This window comes from Silene latifolia, chromosome 9 (assembly GCF_048544455.1).
Source record: "Silene latifolia isolate original U9 population chromosome 9, ASM4854445v1, whole genome shotgun sequence".
NCBI lineage: Eukaryota > Viridiplantae > Streptophyta > Magnoliopsida > Caryophyllales > Caryophyllaceae > Silene > Silene latifolia.
The window spans coordinates 188,437,593-188,457,107 of record NC_133534.1 but is presented as its reverse complement, the minus strand read 5'-3'; the positions used below and the strand labels follow the sequence as shown (position 1 = coordinate 188,457,107).

Sequence of the window (19,515 nt, the reverse complement as noted above, 5' to 3'; positions counted from 1 at the left end):
GATTGGAAATAAGACATATTTGGAAATGAAACTGCAACTTTTATTGGAATGACACATGCTTAACAGACTCGAAGGAACGACTCGTAGGACATACCCTAGGTTATCGCGGAAAAAACGACTCGAATTCAAGAAAAGAAAATCCTAGACTCGACTCAACTAAGATAAGACAACAGATCCCGACTCATAATTTTCAAATCTGGTCTTGAGCTTTCCCTTGTTCAGTTGTCAACGTAGATGCTCGGCCCTTGTCCTTGATCCCTTTGATGGTCTACCTCCATCCCGAGGTAGTCCTCTGAGGATCTACGCCAGTGATGGAGGTTGGTGAGTCGATTTGTTTTTTTATTAACTTCGTTAATGAGAGGAGAACATTCTATAGCAAGACTCCCGTCATGAATTTCATTCTTCGGGTTCGGCAAGAATTTTGAGCAATCCACAAATATTTTCCCGATAAACACCTCTTTCAAGTGACATGGGCGGATAAGATGGGAATAATCGACATTGTCTTCGACAGAAACAAAGTTAGCGTGATCGCCAAATGGATTGGTGATGTTATTGGGTTTAACAGTTGGGATCGGGAGTGTTCCATTCTCAATCATGTCTTGGATTTCGTGCTTCAGTCGGTAGCACCTTTCAGTATCATGGCCTTTCCCTTGATGAAAGGCACAGTAGGCATTTGGTTTATACCATTTACCTTGTTGATCAGCGGGAGGGTCCGGAGTTGGACCAATAGGCTTCAGCTTTCCTTGGGCTATGAGCCTTTGGAGAGCGTATGTATAAGTGCATCCGATATCGGTGAATGCCTTAGGTGTTTGGCGCCAAGACTTCTTCGATTGACCTTCTAAGAGATTGATGGCTTCATCAATATGGGTCGTTGCTGGGACATTGCCCTTAGACGATGAGGCCCCTTGGTACCCTTTCGGCTTTTCAGCCTCTGCCCTTATGACATCATCTTCTACCTTTATCCCGATTCTTATCAATTCTTTGAAAGAACCAAAATTCTGGTATTTCAGAGCATTACGGTAAACATGTCGTAGATTCTTTACGAACTTATCTACCATTTCAACTTCATCAGGCTTCTTGGCTAGTTTCACGCTTTCAGCGCGCCATCTTGCAAGGAATTCAGTAAAGCCTTCTTTGTCTTTCTGTGTCATCACCTCCAATGTTCTTATATTGGCCCGAATCTCGACATTGTCAGCATAGTGCTTACAAAACTCCACCGTGATATCTTCGAAAGTAGGGAAGTTCTTAAGGTCCAGATTGTAGAACCACGCCTTCGGGTGTTCATCCAGAGATTGAGCGAAAATTTCGAGAGAGCATGTCAAATAGGTACTCCCTTCAGTGCTAAGTACCCCTTATAGGCCTTAACATGGTGGATTGGATCTTCTGTGCCCTTAAACTTTTGGATATCAGTGAGTACCATGTTTGTGGGCAACTTATCCTGAACTGGGGCATAGGCCCTAGCATTTTCGTAGTGGATGTTCTTCTCCTGGGAGAGTTTCAGACGGTCTTCAATGAACTTGAACCGTTTCTCCAGATCCGTCAGAGGTGGGGTAGATGAAGAGGGATCTTCACCCAGCTTGGATTAGATCACATCCATTCTGGCCCTCATGAGGTTCACGGCCTCGGTGAGTTTTTTAACAGCGTCCTCCATTGCTTGAAGTCGGGTTTTTGGCGGCCTTTCTACAAGAAAACCCCGAACTGAGTCAATATTCAAATGCAAGAGCCCCTACACACTTAAGGACACGACATCAACTTGACTCAAACAAAGACTCGACTTAAGACTGACTAACCAAAAGGTTCGACTCACAGTTGGATTTAGACCTCGATTCATTTTAGACTCGACAAAACGACATGACTAAAGCTATCATAGCTCGATTCTAAACTAGACTCGGTGTGACTAAACCCGTGATTGGACTAACGTAGCCCATAGGTTTAAGTGAAACGCCCTAAATGGCCTAGCTTGGACGTTTCTGTGGACTATCCTAGACCAATTGGTCGATCCACATGACTCGAATCCCAAGAGGTGAGCTTGGGTGACCTAACAAGGTCGTGTTCTAGACACTTAGGACGAAAACACGCCTAGCCAAACACGGCCAGGACCCGGACTCGACTTGACGCATTTCATGCTTGGTTAAGGTTCGAGAAACATTTTGGATTGAATTTGAAAAAAACAAAAAAATCGATTTGAAAATGAGATTTAAAATGGGCAGCATGCCAGCTATAAAAGCTTATTTTGGGCCGAAAAATCTAGTTCTACTTGGGCAGCATTCCGCGTTTTTAAAACCATGCTATTTTGAAAGTAAGTTGTTCAAAATTTCGGTTTTGAAATCGATACGGAAAATTTGAAAAGACTCGGGAAATTCATTTCGCACATTGTCATTCTCATGTTATAAGGATGTATGCTCCTAGACATCTCTAAGTCTCGGCAAGTCTTCTACAAGAAGGTCTATGCCCTCCATCCTTTTTGGGTCTTATAGAGCAAGGGCCTTTAGGTAGAGTACCTAGAAGAGCATCCCCACCATCAAGAACCACGACGAGGCGGAGCGGAAGCAAGCAATGTGCAAGTTCCTGGCATAGTGGGACGTCGCCCCCCACGCGTCACAAAGAAGCGCTGGGACGGCCCGGGAAAGTCCTTAAGGATTTATGCATGAATCGTAGCACTACGAGTAATGTTTTACTTTCCAATACTTTCTTTTCAAGTTTCACCTCGGAGGAAAAGACCCTAGAAACAAAGTGTAACTAGTCCTCTTTTCCCCAGTGGAGTCGCCAAACTGTGGACAAGGCCCTCGGGAATTGCGTCCGCGGGATCCACACTAGGCATAATCGACTCGAGGTTCTTTCGAATCGAATTAAGACAAATTAGAGTCGCCACCAAGTTTTATGGGAACTTGGAACCGTTCAAGTCAACTTTACACCTTTCATCGAAAAGCATAAAGCCAATCGACTACGAGTGATTAAAGATAAAGACTTGTACCCTATATCACTCAATTTGAATGACTCTCGTAATCCAATGGTATTTAGACGGATCCACAAACCATATATTTTGATAAGGGGTGAGGGTACGTGTTAGGAAGCCCATAAGGACACCTAACCCCGCCCGTCAATGACGGCCTCTACTAAGTCAAGTGTCGGATTTCAAACAAGGTCGTAGCTACTACGATATATGATATGCAAACATCGTTTTAAAACCCTAACATGTGAGGTTTGTATGTCGATTTAGATGCAACTAAACTAACTTTGTCAAAGTTGTAATTTAGCATATGGGTTGATTGATCTAACAACATACAAAACAAAGCAAACAAGGCTTGATGGGAATGGGGGAGCCGTTGGGATCTATCCTATTACAACCCAGGCATTTCATGCCGACACAACGAGAATTAAATTACAACTCGATCTAATTACAACAACTATCGAAATTATTTTGACTCAATTAAAATAAAACCTATATACATGATACAAAATTACAATACAAACTAACAAAAAACAACTTAAACTATTATGACTTAACAAATAAAATAAATGTAAACAAAAAGGCTAAAACTAAGTTAGATTGATTAATGATGTTAGCCGATTTATTAATTAGTAAACAAATTAGACTAGAATTAAACTAATTAAATTAAATTAAACAAATACAAAGGTTTGAAATAAATTAGGTACAACTTATTGATTAAATTGAACCCAACTCATTAAAATTATTCACCAATCCATATTTATTAAAATAAGATTAGTAAACAATTAAAGAAACAAAAGAAGAAAAGAAATCAAAACTGGCGACGGCGTGCGGTGCACGATCGGAAGTCGAAACAGACCCGTGCGGTGCGGATCAAAGTCGAAACGACCGTGCAAAGTGCACATTTTTTTGTAGAAAACAAAGTTAATTGCATTTTAATTTCGAAATCAGCAAAATAAATTACGGAAAAATTCACTAAATTAAATACCCGTTTTCAAGGGGCTAAAATGATGTTTTCTGTGTGCACTGCTTTTTCCCTATTCTATGGCTTGATAGCAAGACTTTTCTTAGAAAATGCGCTTTCCGCCTGACAATGATAAAATCACTCTCTGCATTTCTTTCACCATCAATCATTAATTGTTTCTTTTTGGGGGTTTGAAATGAACTTTAATTTACATATTTTGAACCTTAAAAAATAATAAAAACAAAATTTACAACATTAGAAACAAGTAAAACAAATTAAAGGTTAATTAATTATAAATAAAATTAAATAATTACGAACTAGGTTAAAAACAATTCTAATTTGTCGACGAGTGCAAATGGAAAGGTGTTAAGCACGCACTTCCATGCAGGCGAGAAAATTAGTGAATGGGAAGATGAATTCAATTAAAAATTAGAAGATTGCAAATTTCATTTACAATAATGTTATTTTACTCCTAAGATGCCTAATGAATTAACGAACTAAATTGAGGTGTTAAATTAGTTGAAAGAATTGTGTAAAGGTGGCCTACTATTACGATGAATGAAACGAACAAAGTTAAAAGAAAGGTACAAATAACATACTACGTCAATTAGATTGATTTAATTCTGTCCGATTCCAAATACGAGGATATGTAAATGAGAAGGGGATACGACCGACCAATCTGGCAGATTTCTTTCCCAACTCAAGTCAACGCGGGTATTCGGAATGGCACTTTAACTCATACTCATACTATACTAATGTTTCATAGTTAACGATGTTAGACGATGTATAATATATAAAATAAGCGATACAAAAACAAATAAAAATAACAAAATAAAAAAGGAAAGAAGGAGGTTTTAATGCACCCTCAACCTACATGTATCATTGACACCGTCTTGAGTCGTAACCGATCGTAGATTTTATCTCGAGGGGCCATCGTCGACGAAGACAATTGAAATTGAATTTTGAAATCACGAAACAACACGTTCAAAAAGCAGACTTGAGCAGCGATTTTCAATCACTCACCACGACTTCGTTTCTCAACGATTTTTCAATCCGAAAGATGTTTTGGAAACTAGAAAGACTGAATTTTGTGAATATGGAAATAAACCAGAAGTTTTAATAGGATTTGTGCTTGAGAATCAAGGCCAAAACCACGACAGAAACTCGAAAACAAGATTTGTGTCCCTGTTTTCAAGCGGCTGTCACGGCTTTTGTTTAGGGTTTTTTTGGATGATTGATGGTTGTTATTTGCAGTATTATGTGGGGAGAACTTAGAGAAATGGAAGTATGGCAGAGGGGAGGTATTTATAGGGAGTTAAAGTAGGGTTTCGAAGGGTGAACAACAGCTTGGGTCTGTTTCGCATAGCTGCTGTCCAGCAGCTATTTCGAGGGTTTAGGGTGTGTTTACTTGGTGGGAAAGGCATGGTAATATGGTTAGGATAGTCAGGTGTGGATGGGTGGTCATGGGCACGGGTTTGGTAGCCGTTTGGAGCGGGTTTGGAAGTGTTTGATTGGGCTCGGGTTTGGAGAACGAAAACAGGGGGCTGCTTGTTGCGTGAGGTTTGTGAAGGAGTTTGGACGTGGGTTGCATGGGAAAGGGCTTGGAATTATATCTTGATATGTGGGCTAGGTGTGAGGTGAGATATGGGTCGCATTGGAGTCGATTACGGGGCAGTTTTGGTGTCGGGTTTAGGGCTGCAAAACAGAGCAGCGAAGGTGGTGTTGGGCTGTTTGGGACGTGATTTGGGAGGGCTAAACCAGGGTTTTGTGGTAGTATTTGGCTGTGATTTGAACACGGGTTGGAGGAGAGGGGATTGGGCCGAAAGTGCGTCGAAAATCGAGCCCAAATCAAGTAGAAAACGAGCTCAAAATCGCGTATAAAATCGTCGTAAAAATCGAGTTCTTCAAATACGATTTATAAAACGATTTAAATTAATTTTTCAAATCAAGTAACTTAAGAATGATTTTTAAAATCAAATATCTATTTTATTTTCAATAAAATAACTTAAGAAAATAAATTCGAATTAAAATAATATTAACTTAAATATCATTTAAATTAATAAAATACTTCATCGACGATGCCCATTCTACATCGTAAAACGAGTTCCAAATAATGACAATGACAACTAAATAATACATGTCGTCCTATCATCATCGGGTGTTTGTCGGGTTTTCTATAAATTCCAATATCGACGGATACGGGTATCTACAGTTGCTTGTCAGATAAGGGACACTTTAAGGGTCCAACCCCTGCCATGTGAGGCTGCGAGACGTTTACTAAGTCAAGCCACATGGGGAGCATACGCCGAGGTAGCGCGTAGGGTACGACATACTAAGACCACCCATACCTTGACGTTAATCTCAGTAAATCCATAGCTATGACGTAGAGCCAGAGGTGCACGCACGAAATTTCAAACGTCTGGAACCACAAGGAACGCAACATTCCTTGTTAGTCAGAAACATTCAATGGAGGTACGCTTTAACTAGCTATCCTATTGATAAAATATTTTACGTCATGGTGATAGTAAGAATTGGTCGTGTCTTCCCTCTATCAAAACAATTTATAAAAACCTAATTAAATGTAGTATTTAGTCGGGGTCGAACACGAAGACGGCGGGGGTTTCTACTAAGTCCAACTAAGAGTCAAGTCTAGTCAACAATGAAGGAAAGGGTTTCGATTTTAACTACTAGAGCAACTAAATAGACGATTGAATGAAGATGAATACGATTGATTAAGAGACTAGGGTCTTCGGGGTCACCTAAATGAACTAGGGGCTACAAGTCGATAAATAGTCTAAGGTGAGGGTTCGTCCTAGAGGCGGTTACCAACTTTCGTTGAGCAACAACTATTTCAGAACATGCAATAAGACCACCAACAAATTTTCATTCAAAGGAGGAATTAAGTTATTAAGACAAAAAGACACAAGCTTTCACTCACACAATTCGTCAAACACCTTGTATGCAATGTTAAGAAAGACAAATTCCTACACCAAAGACTCAAAACTTATCAACTAACCATGCCCACTAATCCTATTTAGGCTCCCCCTAAACCCTAGAAGGGTAACTACTCACTCATCATGTTTCTAAAGGCAAGATAAACAATAAAGATGGAGTCTTTAAGCATATACATGGTGGAAGGATGAATTCTACTTCTAAGCATGCAACAATGCAATAATAATTATGAATAAAGATGATTTAATCTAATAACAAGGATGAGTAAACTAAAAGACACAATCATTAACACAATCAACTCAAAGATTGAATCTTTGGGTGCAAACAACTAGGATGAACAATGAAAAGATGAACAATAGTGGAAACAACAACAATCAAACAACAAAGATGCAAATTTAACATAAACAATCAAACAAACTTAAAGATAAAGCAAATGTAAACTAATGAAAATAAGGAGAGAAATAGTACCAACTCAATTAGTAAGAAAGGAATTAGGATAGAATAATAAAGAAGGAGGAACCTTCAATCTTCTTACAACCCAAATTCAATTACTAACTAATTGAAGAACTTGTCTAATTAAGGAATGATTAACAAAATGCTTAACAAAGTTTGGAACTTGGAAGAGGAAATAAATTCAGATCTAGGGTTGTGTGTCTAAAATGAATTAAGGAGGGGGTATTTATAGTTTACATTTATTTAGGTCGAAAATTACAAGGGAGTTCAAAATGCGGGGAAAGGGAGTCTGAGTCGGTCAACCGGCCGCCGGCTGACCACCGGCGGAAAACCCTCTGGAAGTTTTGGGTGCAAATTAAATCATCAAGTATGGCGAGTCGGTGAACCGGCCGCCGGCTTTGTACCGGCTCCAGAGGGGGGTCTTCAGCCGGTTGACCGGCTGCCGCCTAGCCGGCTGGAACTCCTTCTTCAGCTCTTCAATTGACAAAGCAAGTATAGCGGGACTCTCAGCCGGTGAACCGGCTGCCGGCCGACCGGCCGGGAGTCCTACTTCTCTTCTCTTCACTCTTCTTCTCTAGGCATGCCTTGAAAGTTCAATAGCTAGCTCCCTTAGCCCTCTTCCTTATGCAAAAATCTGCAGTGAGGAACACAAAACTCATAGTACGGGCTAAAGCTACAAAATGGGGCTAAAAGGGGTCAAAAACCGCATGTGATCGGAAAATATGCATAGAGAAGTAAGGGTGAAATGGATACAAAATGAGAACTCATCAACCTCCCCACACTTAACTCTTACTCGTCCTCGAGTAAGTCCTAAATCAATGCAAAAGACACTACTATGGTGGTCAACAAAAGTGTATGCACAATGTAAGCATCACTCAACCAATCTACTAATAATATCCGAATGAGTATTAGCGCACTCAACGCCCCTTCAACTCACAATTTGACACCCATGAGGAAAAGGTGCCCTATTGCAAGGCAAGTTGGGTCTTGTTACAAAATTTTTGACACATCCAACAATTAAGCATGAATCAACATATAAGATGCATCACAAAAAGTCAAACCGCTTTCCTCATCTAAGCGGCCGTTTTACTTTAAACATTTAAAGGTTTTGGTCGGGAGATACCGTCTCAAAGTCTCGGCGGGTGTCGATGCCCTAGTGGTGGTTCAAGCAACCTCGATGTGACAACCAAATGCCTAAGAAACAAATTCAAAGGCGGGAAAGAGGGAAGCAAAGCCTAACCTTCGAGAATTACATGACACACACAAGATTCAATCAAATTGACCCATGACTAAGGGGACCAAGACTACCTACTTCCTCACGGTTTTCACTAGTCTCTCATTTTCTATTTTGAACGGGTGATTTTTGTGCAAAAAGTAACCAAAATCACTCAACTACTCGACTCGTGAGACATGCCCGCAATCTAACATGGAATCCTCTCCTACAAGACCATTAATGAGATGCAAAAAAGGGAAAATATGCATAAAAGAAACGAGGGTTGTAACGGGGCTAGGTGATGGGTCGAAACGGGATTGGTGCAAGCACCGTTATGGATCATTTGGAGTTTAAAATCAAGTAGTTGTCAAAATTCCGCTTCTTCCACTTTTATTACAACAAATGAGTAACGTCTACACCCTAACAAAAAGTGGTTTCCCGAATTAATGGAAACATTGTGCAAACCCGACTCACTTTGGAAAAATATAAAAATCATCACCTTATTGCAACCAATGAGTAACGTCTACACCCTAACAAGAAATTGGCTTGCCAAAATCAAGCAAAAAATGTGTAAACCCGACCCACTTAGGAAAAACATCAAGTGCCCCCTTATTCTCGCAACGCCTTTTTCTACCCCAATGATGAATGGAGTGTTGCTTGGCTTTTTTTCTTTTCTTAACACAAGTATATACAAAACAACTAATTCTCTCTTTTTTTTTTGGATTTTTCATAACTTTTTTCACTTTTCTATTTCTTTTTATTTTCTTTTTCAAAACCTCTTTATTCAAAGCAAACCAAACTAAACCATTATTCCGACTCAAGTGAATTGTGCACATCCACTAAACCAAGATACAAATCCCCTTCTTCATACTACCAAAACTCATAGACAACTTTCTTGATCAAGGTCGGTTGTTTTTGGGTTGTAGTTAGTATCGTAGGTATCAAATGAAAGGTCAAGGCTCAAAAGGGGTAAACAAAATCGGTCCTAGTCTAAAGGGTCAAAAAATTAGGCTTATTTGGCAATGTGAGGCTCAAAAAATGAAATGCAACTTGTTGTTTCAAAATATGCATAGAAATGAACATCTCATGGTCTAAAAGGGAAGGACGCCATGCTTGTGCGTCGTGATGTAACATGCCACGCAAGGAGCCTACTCACACCTATGGAAGACCGGGTATAGATGTACCGATCTCAAGGAGGCTCTATCCTCACATTTAAGTAGCTATGTCGAAATCTAGGCCTAGTCTACGGTCTTGGTCTCACATGGTGGTCAAAACTCTCCGGTCTAGCCTCATTTCCCGGGCATTTGCGAGCAAACACCCTAACAAGGAGGTCACAAGGTGCAAGCCACTAAGAGGGGAAAGACACGACCTAGACAATATCATCATAGAGGGTATCATACTCCCTTCCTAGACCATATTTTGTTCAAAACTTTATATACAAACTCAATGCACAAAGAAGGAAACACAACACATATAAACATGTGAGACAAATGCATGCAAGAAATTGAAATGATCATAAGGTAAACATGCAACAATTATCTAAACCTAGCATCACGTAAGCAACACACACCAAGTTCCAAAATGGAACATCCTCATCAACATAGCCCATCCTCCTCCATATATCCAACAATATAAAGGAAAAGAATAGTAAAGGAGAAAGAGATAGGAAAGATTTAACCGAGCGGTCCTCTAGTCTCCTGATATCTCAAATGTCCCGTATGTGCCTGCGCCACTTGTTAGACAAACATATATATACAATGCAATATTTTTGTAATTTTTGATTTTTTTTCGATTTTTAGGCATTTTTTGAATTTTTATCGAATTTAACGGTATTTACAAATATAAACAAATATTCACAAGGTAGATATTTCCCTCCCCACACTTAAACATTACTCGTCCCCGAGTAAGTCTCCAAGGGAACAAGTCTAGGGAGAGAATAGGTAAAAGAAAGGAACATATTTTTGGTACTTTTGTTTTTGGAAATTAAAATGCATGTTTTTGGTTTTTTTTTTAGGCCCTCCCCACACTTATTCATTTACATGGGAGGGCAAGTTGGAGAAATAAAAGAACTTGTTTTTGGATTTTTGGATATTTGAAAAGAAATAACATGTTTTTGTTGATTTTGATTTTTCAAATTTTTAGTGATTTTCAAATAAGTATGCAATGCATGATCTAATCTATATGCAATATTGAAATACAATGCAAGCTATACTATATGAATGCAATAACTAAATGTGACAATGCATTACAAATTTGAAATCTAATGTAATCCTATATGAATGCAACTAAGTGAATTTCTAACTAAATGCATGCGAAAAATTAAACATGAATGAGAGAATTTGGATTAAGGGAAGAGATCATACTTGGCTTTGGATTTTCCAATTTGGGAGCAAAGATAGGGGCTCAATCAAGATCCGAGCCATAGTCCACTTTTTCAGCATACGGGTCCTCATCATCATTATCATCTTCATCATCATCAACGTTAACCACACATTTTCCTTTACTACGGCTTTGATCATCAAAGCCGCCCTGATACCCATAGTCTCCAAAACCACTTCCACTAGCATCAAAATCACTTCTAGGAGCGTCAAATCCGCTCCCGCCATACTCATCATTTCCCACATCAAAACCAATATCTTCATAGCCTCCAATATCCATCCCGAGCCTACTTCCACTACCTCCTTGGCCACTACCATCACCAACAAACCCCCCTTGATTGGCATGAGGGTTGTATGGAGCATCCATTGTGACGTTGGTGTGGTAGCCTCCCGCTCCTCCTTGGCTATCATACCCTCCCCCAAAACCACCGTAGCCACCCCCTTGGTTGTAGTCATATCCTCCACTAGTTTGGAAGGATGGGGCGCTATAGTAGTCGGGGTTTAAGTTGAGGCCTCCATGAATCCCCGGTGTAGTGTACCCTCCATTCGGTAGGTTGAAGTAGGAGGGGAAAGGGCCGTCGAGTGGGACCCTACGCCGGGAAGCGTAATCTTCATAGAGGGGGTAGTTGCCGAGAGCTTGGTCCACGTAGATTCGGTCAATTTTTTGGTGTGCTCGGCCTAAGGAGTCGTCGTCGACTTGTTCAAAGCATTTGTCGACGTGGGTGCGGAAGTCTTCCAAGGAGAATTGCACCTTTCCAATCCCAAGGTTCATGCCCTCCATGAGTTCCCAAACTTTCGGATCAATGGGTGGGTATTGGGAGGGTTGGGCGGAGGAATATGTGCCGGTTTCGGGTGGGGCATCATAATTGTAAGAAGATTGAGTAGGTCCTTGTGCATTTCTTCCGTAGGAGAGAGTGCTACGGGCCACTTGCCGCGTGGTAGGGGCGGCGGTGTTTGCAATTGGAAGGAGATACCGTTCCTTGTCCGGTTCAAGAGTAACCAAATCGGCATTGGGAAGAGGAATAGAGGTCAAGCTCTTCCTAATCAAGAGGTAAGTCTTCTTGTCATCAAAGTCATACTTGGTAAAGAAAAGGGAGCTCAAATGGTTGCTATCAATTATGGTGATCCCTTGTACGGGTTGATGCCTTGATTCCACAAATCCTACGGTCTCCTTAGCAATTTGGGTTATCAAACCCCCTACCACTATTGGTGAATTGTTGCGGATATTGTTACCAAGCTTTTACAAATGAAGTATCAAGAGATGAGCAATATTGATTTGATACGCCGTTGGGCGTTGCCTAAGGTAGCTCCCGAGTATGTAGAGCTCGTCGGAACGCATATTGGAGGCTCATGCCTCCCAAATATCGTCCACCCCATAGAGCGGTGCCAAGTCCGGATAATTGGGCTATGAATATGGTGCTCCTTCATCTTAGGCTCATCTTTAATATTCTCACCGGAAATCGCTTTCCACAATTCTTGTTGATCATACCTAGTCGGGGGAAGGTGGCTCCCCGTACTAGGCAACCCAAAAATTCTTCCAATTCTCTCAAGGGTCACTTGAATAGTCTTGTTCATTAACCGGAAGGAGATACCGGTTATTTTACTTGTGTTCTTATTTTTTTCTACCTCGAGGGAGGACAAAAATTCAAGTGTGATTCTAACAAAGGTTTGGCGATGTAGTTTATACAAAGCTCCCATCCCCACCCATTAAACAATTTTTCACAATCGGTATCCCAACCTAGTTTTCTCAAGGTATTCCGGCAAATAAATCTAGTAGGGATGATTTCACTAGATTTTAAGTGGGAAAATCTTACCTTGTGCTCCTCGGAAATGAATTGAACCTCCGGGAAAGTCGGGTCATGGGCTATCTCCGCTCCACTAGCCTCCGCCCTAGCTCTCTCCCCGCTGGAGCCATTAATCCCCAAAATTCAACTAACCTTACTAACCTAAATCAAAAACTCCAATTTTTCCACCAAAAAGGCTTAAAAGGACAATTAAACCTTAAATAACTAAAGCTAGAGTGAAGAACTTACCAAAAAGAGGATGGTGAATTTTCGGATTTGCCAAACCCTAGCCTTGAAAGTGACGATTTTTTGAGTTTTTTGGTGTTTTGAAGATGAAAAATGGAGTTTGGAGTGATATTATATGGTTAAAAGGAAGTTTTATCTCACAAAATGGAGGATTAGATGATGATTTTGCTGATTTGAGGATGAATGAATGAAGTGAAGATGAAGAATGTGTGTTTTAGTTTGAAGAGAGAGAGAGTGATTTTGGTAAAGTGAGGAGAGAATGAGAGGTTGAGAGGAGTTAAAGAAGCACGGGATGGGTCTGGGCCGGTCAGAGGACCGGCGGCCGGTGGACCGGCTGGGATTCCTTCCAAAAATTTGATTTTCCAAAAAAATACAGTTGGTTTTGTGCCGGTCAGCTGACCGGCGGCCGGTCGACCGGCCTAGACCCCTATGCCATTTTTTCGATTTTTTTCTAAGTATATGTGTGACTCTCAGCCGGTGAGCCGGCTGCCGGCCGACCGGCCGGGAGTCCCTTCTCAAAATGGCACCCAAAAAGTTACAGCGGGTTTTGCGCCGGTTACTGACCGTCCGCCGGTGGACCGGCTGGGAGTCCCTCTTCTCATTTTCTCCACTTTATCAAACTTGAACTATGCCCAAAAGTTACAGTGGGTTATGAGCCGCTCATAGACAGACTGCTTGTCCACAGGCTCAGATCCCCTTTGACATACTTAAGGCTTCAACCATCAAAATCTCATTAATTCTCCCAACTCAATCTTGCCAAGTATGATTTTTCCAATTCTCTCATTTGCTAACTAAAATGCATGCTATGTACAAGTGGTGGTTTTTGAGGAAGTCCACCAAACCAAATCACTTTCAAGAGTTTCAATTTGCCCTCTCTTCGGGGAGGGGTTCCCCGAGATAGAGCACTTCAATTGGACCTTTGTTATCACCGTCATAGTAGCGCTTGATTCTTTGACCATTGACCCTAAACGTTCCTCCTTCTTTACTCCAAAGCTCGAAAGCACCATAAGGAAATATTTTCATCACTGTAAAGGGTCCCGACCATCTTGATTTGAGCTTGCCTTAAACACCTTGATCTTGGAGTTAAAAAGGAGAACAAGGTCTCCAACACTTATCTCTTTCTTCATGATTTTCCCATCATGCCATTTCTTTGTTTGGTCCTTATAGATTTTGGAGCTCTCATAAGCCTCCAATCTCAATTCCTCAAGCTCATTCATTTGGAGAAAGCGCACTTCTCCGGCGGCATCAAAGTCAAAATTCATCTCTTTAAGAGCCCACCAAGCCTTGTGTTCTAGCTCAACCGGCAAATGACAAGATTTCCCGTACACAGGCTTATAGGGGTCGGTGCCAAGGGGTGTCTTGTAGGCGGTTCTCAACGCCCATAAGACATCCGGGAGCTTTTGTGACCAATCCTTCCGGCTCTTGTTTGTGACTTTCTCCAAAATGGCTTTAATTTGGCGGTTAGAAACCTCCACTTGGCCACTAGTTTGAGGGTGGTAGGCAAGGGCGGTTTTATGCCGCACTCCATGTGACTCAAGTAGAGCTTAAAAGTACTTTTGCGAAAATGAGATCCGCCATCACTTATGACTACTCTTGGTGTTCCGAACCTTGGGAAAATCGTGCCTTTGAAAAGCTTCATCACTACCTTGCTATCATTGGTGGGGGCGGCTACCGCTTCAATCCATTTGGACACGTAGTCTACCGCGACCAAGATGTATTCGTTTCCACAAGAGTTGGGAAAGGGTCCCATGAAGTCTATGCCCCAACAATCAAAAAGCTCAATTTCCAATATATTAGTCAAGGGCATTTCACTCCTCTTTCCAATGTTCCCAACCCTTTGGCAAGCATCACAAGATTTAACAAAGTAGTGGATGTCCTTAAACATGGAGGGCCAATAGAATCCACCTTGGAGGATCTTGGCAATTGTTCTAGAGGTGGCAAAGTGTCCCCCATAGGCGGAATTATGAACCCGGTCGACAATCTCCATGCCCTCCTCTCTTGAAACACATCTCCGGAACATTCCATCCCCACACTTGCGGAACAAATGTGGGTCATTCCAAAAGTATCTCCTAACCTCATTTCTCAACTTCCGCCTTTCTCTTTGTTCCATTTCATCCGGCAAGAAACCACTTACAATGTAGTTTGCAAGATCCGCAAACCAAGGGGTTTTGACGGTAACTTCCATGAGTCCATCATCCCGTAACCACTCATTGATGGGTCCACTCTTGTCTTGTATCCCATGATCTTCAACGGTCAATCTTGATAGGTGGTCGGCTACAACATTTTCCGACCCGGCCTTATCCTTAATCTCTAAATCAAACTTTTGGAGAAGTAGGACCCATATCGAGAGTCGGGGCTTTGCATCTTTCTTCACCATCAATTGTCTCAAGGCGGTGTGATCGGAGTAAACCACCACCTTAGACCCAACAAGGTATTGTCGGAACTTCTCCACGGCATGAACAATTGCCAACATTTCCTTTTCGGTTGTAGCATATCCACATTGTGTTTGGTCAAGAGTCTTGCTTGTGTAATAAATCACGTGATGCTTCTTATCCACAACTTGCCCAAGTACCGCACCAACCGCGAAGTCCGAAGAATCACACATTATCTCAAAAGGAAGATTCCAATCCGGAGACCGGATTATCGGTGCCGTGACCAATGCTCTCTTCAACCTATTAAAAGCTTCAAGACAAGAATCATCAAACACAAAGGGGGAATCCTTAAGGAGTAATGAGGTTAAGGGCTTTGCTATTTTTGAAAAATCCTTGATAAAACGCCGATAAAACCCGGCATGGCCTAGAAAACTTCTCACTCCCTTAACATGGAAGGGGGTGACAAGTTCTCTATGACCGCAACTTTGGCCCCATCGACCTCAATACCCCTACTTGAAACGATGTGACCGTGGACAACCCCTTCCTCCACCATGAAATGGCACTTTTCCCAATTAAGGACGAGGTTATGCTCTTCACACCGTTTCAACACACTAGCCAAGTTCTCAAGACCAAACTCAAACGAGTCTCCATGGACACTAAAGTCGTCCATGAAAACTTCCATGCTTTTTTCAAGGAAATCAGAAAATATTGCCATCATGCACCTTTGAAAGGTGCCGGGCGCATTACAAAGCCCAAATGGCATTCTACGGTAAGCATAGACTCCTATTGGGCAAGTGAAGGTCGTCTTCTCTTGGTCATCCGGGTGGATGGGAATTTGGAAAAACCCGGAATAACCGTCTAAGAAGCAATAGTATGCATGGCCCACGAGCCTTTCTAGCATTTGGTCAATGAAGGGAATTGGGAAGTGGTCTTTTAGGATGGCGGCATTGAGCTTGCGGTAGTCAATACACATGCGCCACCCGGTCACGGGTCTAGTAGGTAGGGTGGTGCCATCCTCTTGTTCAACCATTTGTATCCCCCCTTTCTTTGGTACCACGTGGACCGGACTAACCCATTTGCTATCGGTAATTTGGTATATAATACCGGCCTCTAGGAGTTTCAACACTTCATTTTTCACCACCTCGGCCATCTTTGGGTTAATCCGCCTAAGACCGTCAACCTTTGGTTGACTCCCCTCTTCCAAAACTATTCTATGCATGCACAAACTCGGACTTAAGCCCTTGATGTCGTCAATGCTATACCCAAGTGCCCCTCAATAAGTTTTTAAGATTTCTAAAAGCTTCTTTTCTTGGGACTCACTTAGGTTAGCATTAACGATCACCGGGTAGGCCTCTCCCTCATCAAGGAAAGCATACTTGAGTGAAGGAGGCAAGGGTTTGAGTTGTACCTTTGGAGGGAGAAAGCCCTTCACTTTCTTCAATAGTTCCTCATCAACTTCATGATCCTCTTTCATTGCCTCATCATGCAAAGAGATTTGAAAAACTTCTTCCATCTCCGCTTCTTCACGGGCTACTTCATGTACCACCTCATCTTCCAACTCAATAGTGCTCAACCTTTCCATCTTTGGTCCTTTCATCAAATTAGGTAGGTTAAATTCGACATTGTTGCCCTCGATTTGGAAGGTTAGCCGCCCATTTTTCACATCAATGAAAACTCCTCCGGTAGCCAAGAATGGCCTACCAAGGATGATGGGAGTGTGGCTATCCTCCGGAATATCAAGGACAACAAAATCGGCGGGGATTAAAAGCTTTCCAACCTTGACGGGTACGTCCTCAAGAACCCCTATAGGGTGTTTGACGGACCTATCCGCCAATTGGAGAGTCATTGAAGTGGGAGCAAGATTTTGAATTCCGATTTTCTTGGCAACCTTCAAAGGAATAACACTTACACTTGCTCCCAAATCACAAAGAGCTCTAGATATGGGCACACCACCTACTACACATGGGATTTAAAAGCTCCCCGGGTCACCAAGCTTAGTGGGCATTTTATTAAGGATATGAGCACTACATGCCTCTTCCATAGCCACTATTTCTTGGCCACCCAAGACTCTTTTCTTTGTCAAAATATCTTTTAAAAATTTTGAGTAGGTTGACATGTTCATTATCACCTCCGTAAAGGGTAGGGTAACCTCAAGTTTCTCAAGCATGTCACAAAACTTGGCATACTTAAGGTTTTCCCTACTCTTTATGGCTCTTGAAGGGTAAGGAATTTTAGGAACAAGTTGGGAATTTGAAGATACCTTTGGAGGAGTCGAATTCCTTGTTACCTTTTTAGATTGTTGCAAAGGTACTTCTTCAATAGCTTCCTCCTCATAAGGGAGGTCTTCAACATACCCATCAACATCCTTGTCCTCTTGAATTACCTTTCTAGACACATCTTCACAAGCCTTCTTCCCCTTCTTGTCTTCTCTAGCTTTCCCCAATTGTTCAACGGGTGAGCTTTCCTCTTCATCATTTACTTCCAACTCATCCCTCATGGGATCTTCATCCATTTCTACCACAAGGTCCTTGTAGGGGTCCTCAAGCTCTACACCACTCCTTAGCACTACCGCATGAGCATGGTGGCTATTTGAGGCATCCTTGGAGCTTTGTCCTTGAGCCAACAAACCACCGGGCGGCCGTTGAGGGTTAGCCATAGCATGAGAAGCCATCCTAGATTCCATTTCCCTCATGTCCTTAAGGAAGGTAGCCCTCAAGTTTGCTTGTTCTTGTTGAGTAGCTTTAGCAAAATTAGCTATCTCTTGGCTATGCTGAAGTTGCATGTTCTTTATCATCTTCAAAAGCTCAACTTGAGAGAGCTCACCTTGAGGTTCTTGATGAGGTTGGTTGGTTATGGGTAAAGGGAACCCATAGTCATACCGAGCATTGGGACATTGGTTGTTGTTTTGCCCCCCTTGGAAGTTAGCTCTAGGACCATTGTTGTTGAAGTTTGATCCTTGACTTTGTTCTTGAAACACTTGAACATACCCTTGCCCAAACCCTTGGTTTGCTTGATTCACTTGATTCCCTTGGTAAAACCCTTGGTTGCCTTGATTTCCACCAAAATCTTGGTATCCTTGTGCTTGGTTCCCATAATTTTGGTTTTGATTGTTGTTTTGCCATTGGTTTTGATTTCCGGGATTAGGTCTTGGGTTGGGGAATATTCCCCTTTGTTGAACAAAACCGGGTGGGTTGGTTGGGGCTTGAGTTTGAAGGTGTTGCGGGTTTTGAACATTGGTGCTTTTGTAACTAAAGTTGGGGTTGTTCCTCAAACCGGGGTGGTAGAAATTGGTATTTGGATTGTAGACGTTTGGGTTGTTGTAAGGTGGTCTTGTGGGTCTTGAATTGTTGTTAAAGCCTTGAAAAGCGTTAACCTCTTGAATGTTCTCTTCATAGACCCCATTGTAATTATTTCCACACAAGTCATAAGTATGACCACTTCCTCCACAAAGTTCACAACTTGCAACTTGAGCCACTTCTTCCATGGGTGCCCCATATGAGGTTGCGGCTTGATTCACTTGATTTCTTGAAAAATTCTCAAATTGTTTTGTGAGTAAGTCGAGCTTGGCATTTGTCTCGGAGTTGGAGGCATTTTCCTTAGGAAACTTCCCATTCCTTCTTAGCATGTTCCCTCTAGAACCATAGTTTGCCTCCGAATCTACCATTTTCTTGATCAATGTCGTGCCCTCTTCATCACTCAAGTGGTCAAACCCTCCCCCCGCGGAGGCATTTACCATCTCCTTAGTCCTTGGTAGTAAAGTTTTGAAGAATGTTTGAGTGATGTACCATTCCGGTATTCCATGGTGGGGGCAACTTGCTATCAAGTCTTGATAACGGTCCCAAGCTTCACCCAAAGACTCTCCATCCTCGGGTTGAAACGTATGAATCTCATTACGAAGCATCGCGGTCTTTGAGGAAGGGTAATACTTGGCCATGAATGCTTTAGCCAAATCATCCCAAGTAGTGAAAGTATCCGGTGGGTGAATGTTCAACCATCGGTCCGCTTTGCCCGTCAATGAAAACGAAAACAACATCATTCTCAAGGTGTCTTCGGACACCCCATTCTTCTTCATCATTGAAACTTTCCTTTTAAACTTCCGGAGATGAGCATGGGCATCCTCTTCAATATGACCCCCGAACAAGTCCTTCTCAATTAACCCGACTTGGGCGGGATGCATTTCAAAGTTGTTTGGGGCCAAGGTGC

General features: G+C 41.9%; 1 non-coding gene across 1 annotated transcript; it reads left to right on the top strand.

Moving 5' to 3' along the window:
- Nucleotides 1–19,106: 19,106 nt before the first annotated feature.
- LOC141603774 (small nucleolar RNA R71) lies at nucleotides 19,107–19,213 on the top strand. The gene has a single exon (XR_012525627.1). It is a non-coding gene; the product is annotated as a small nucleolar RNA R71 (small nucleolar RNA).
- Nucleotides 19,214–19,515: the final 302 nt, after the last annotated feature.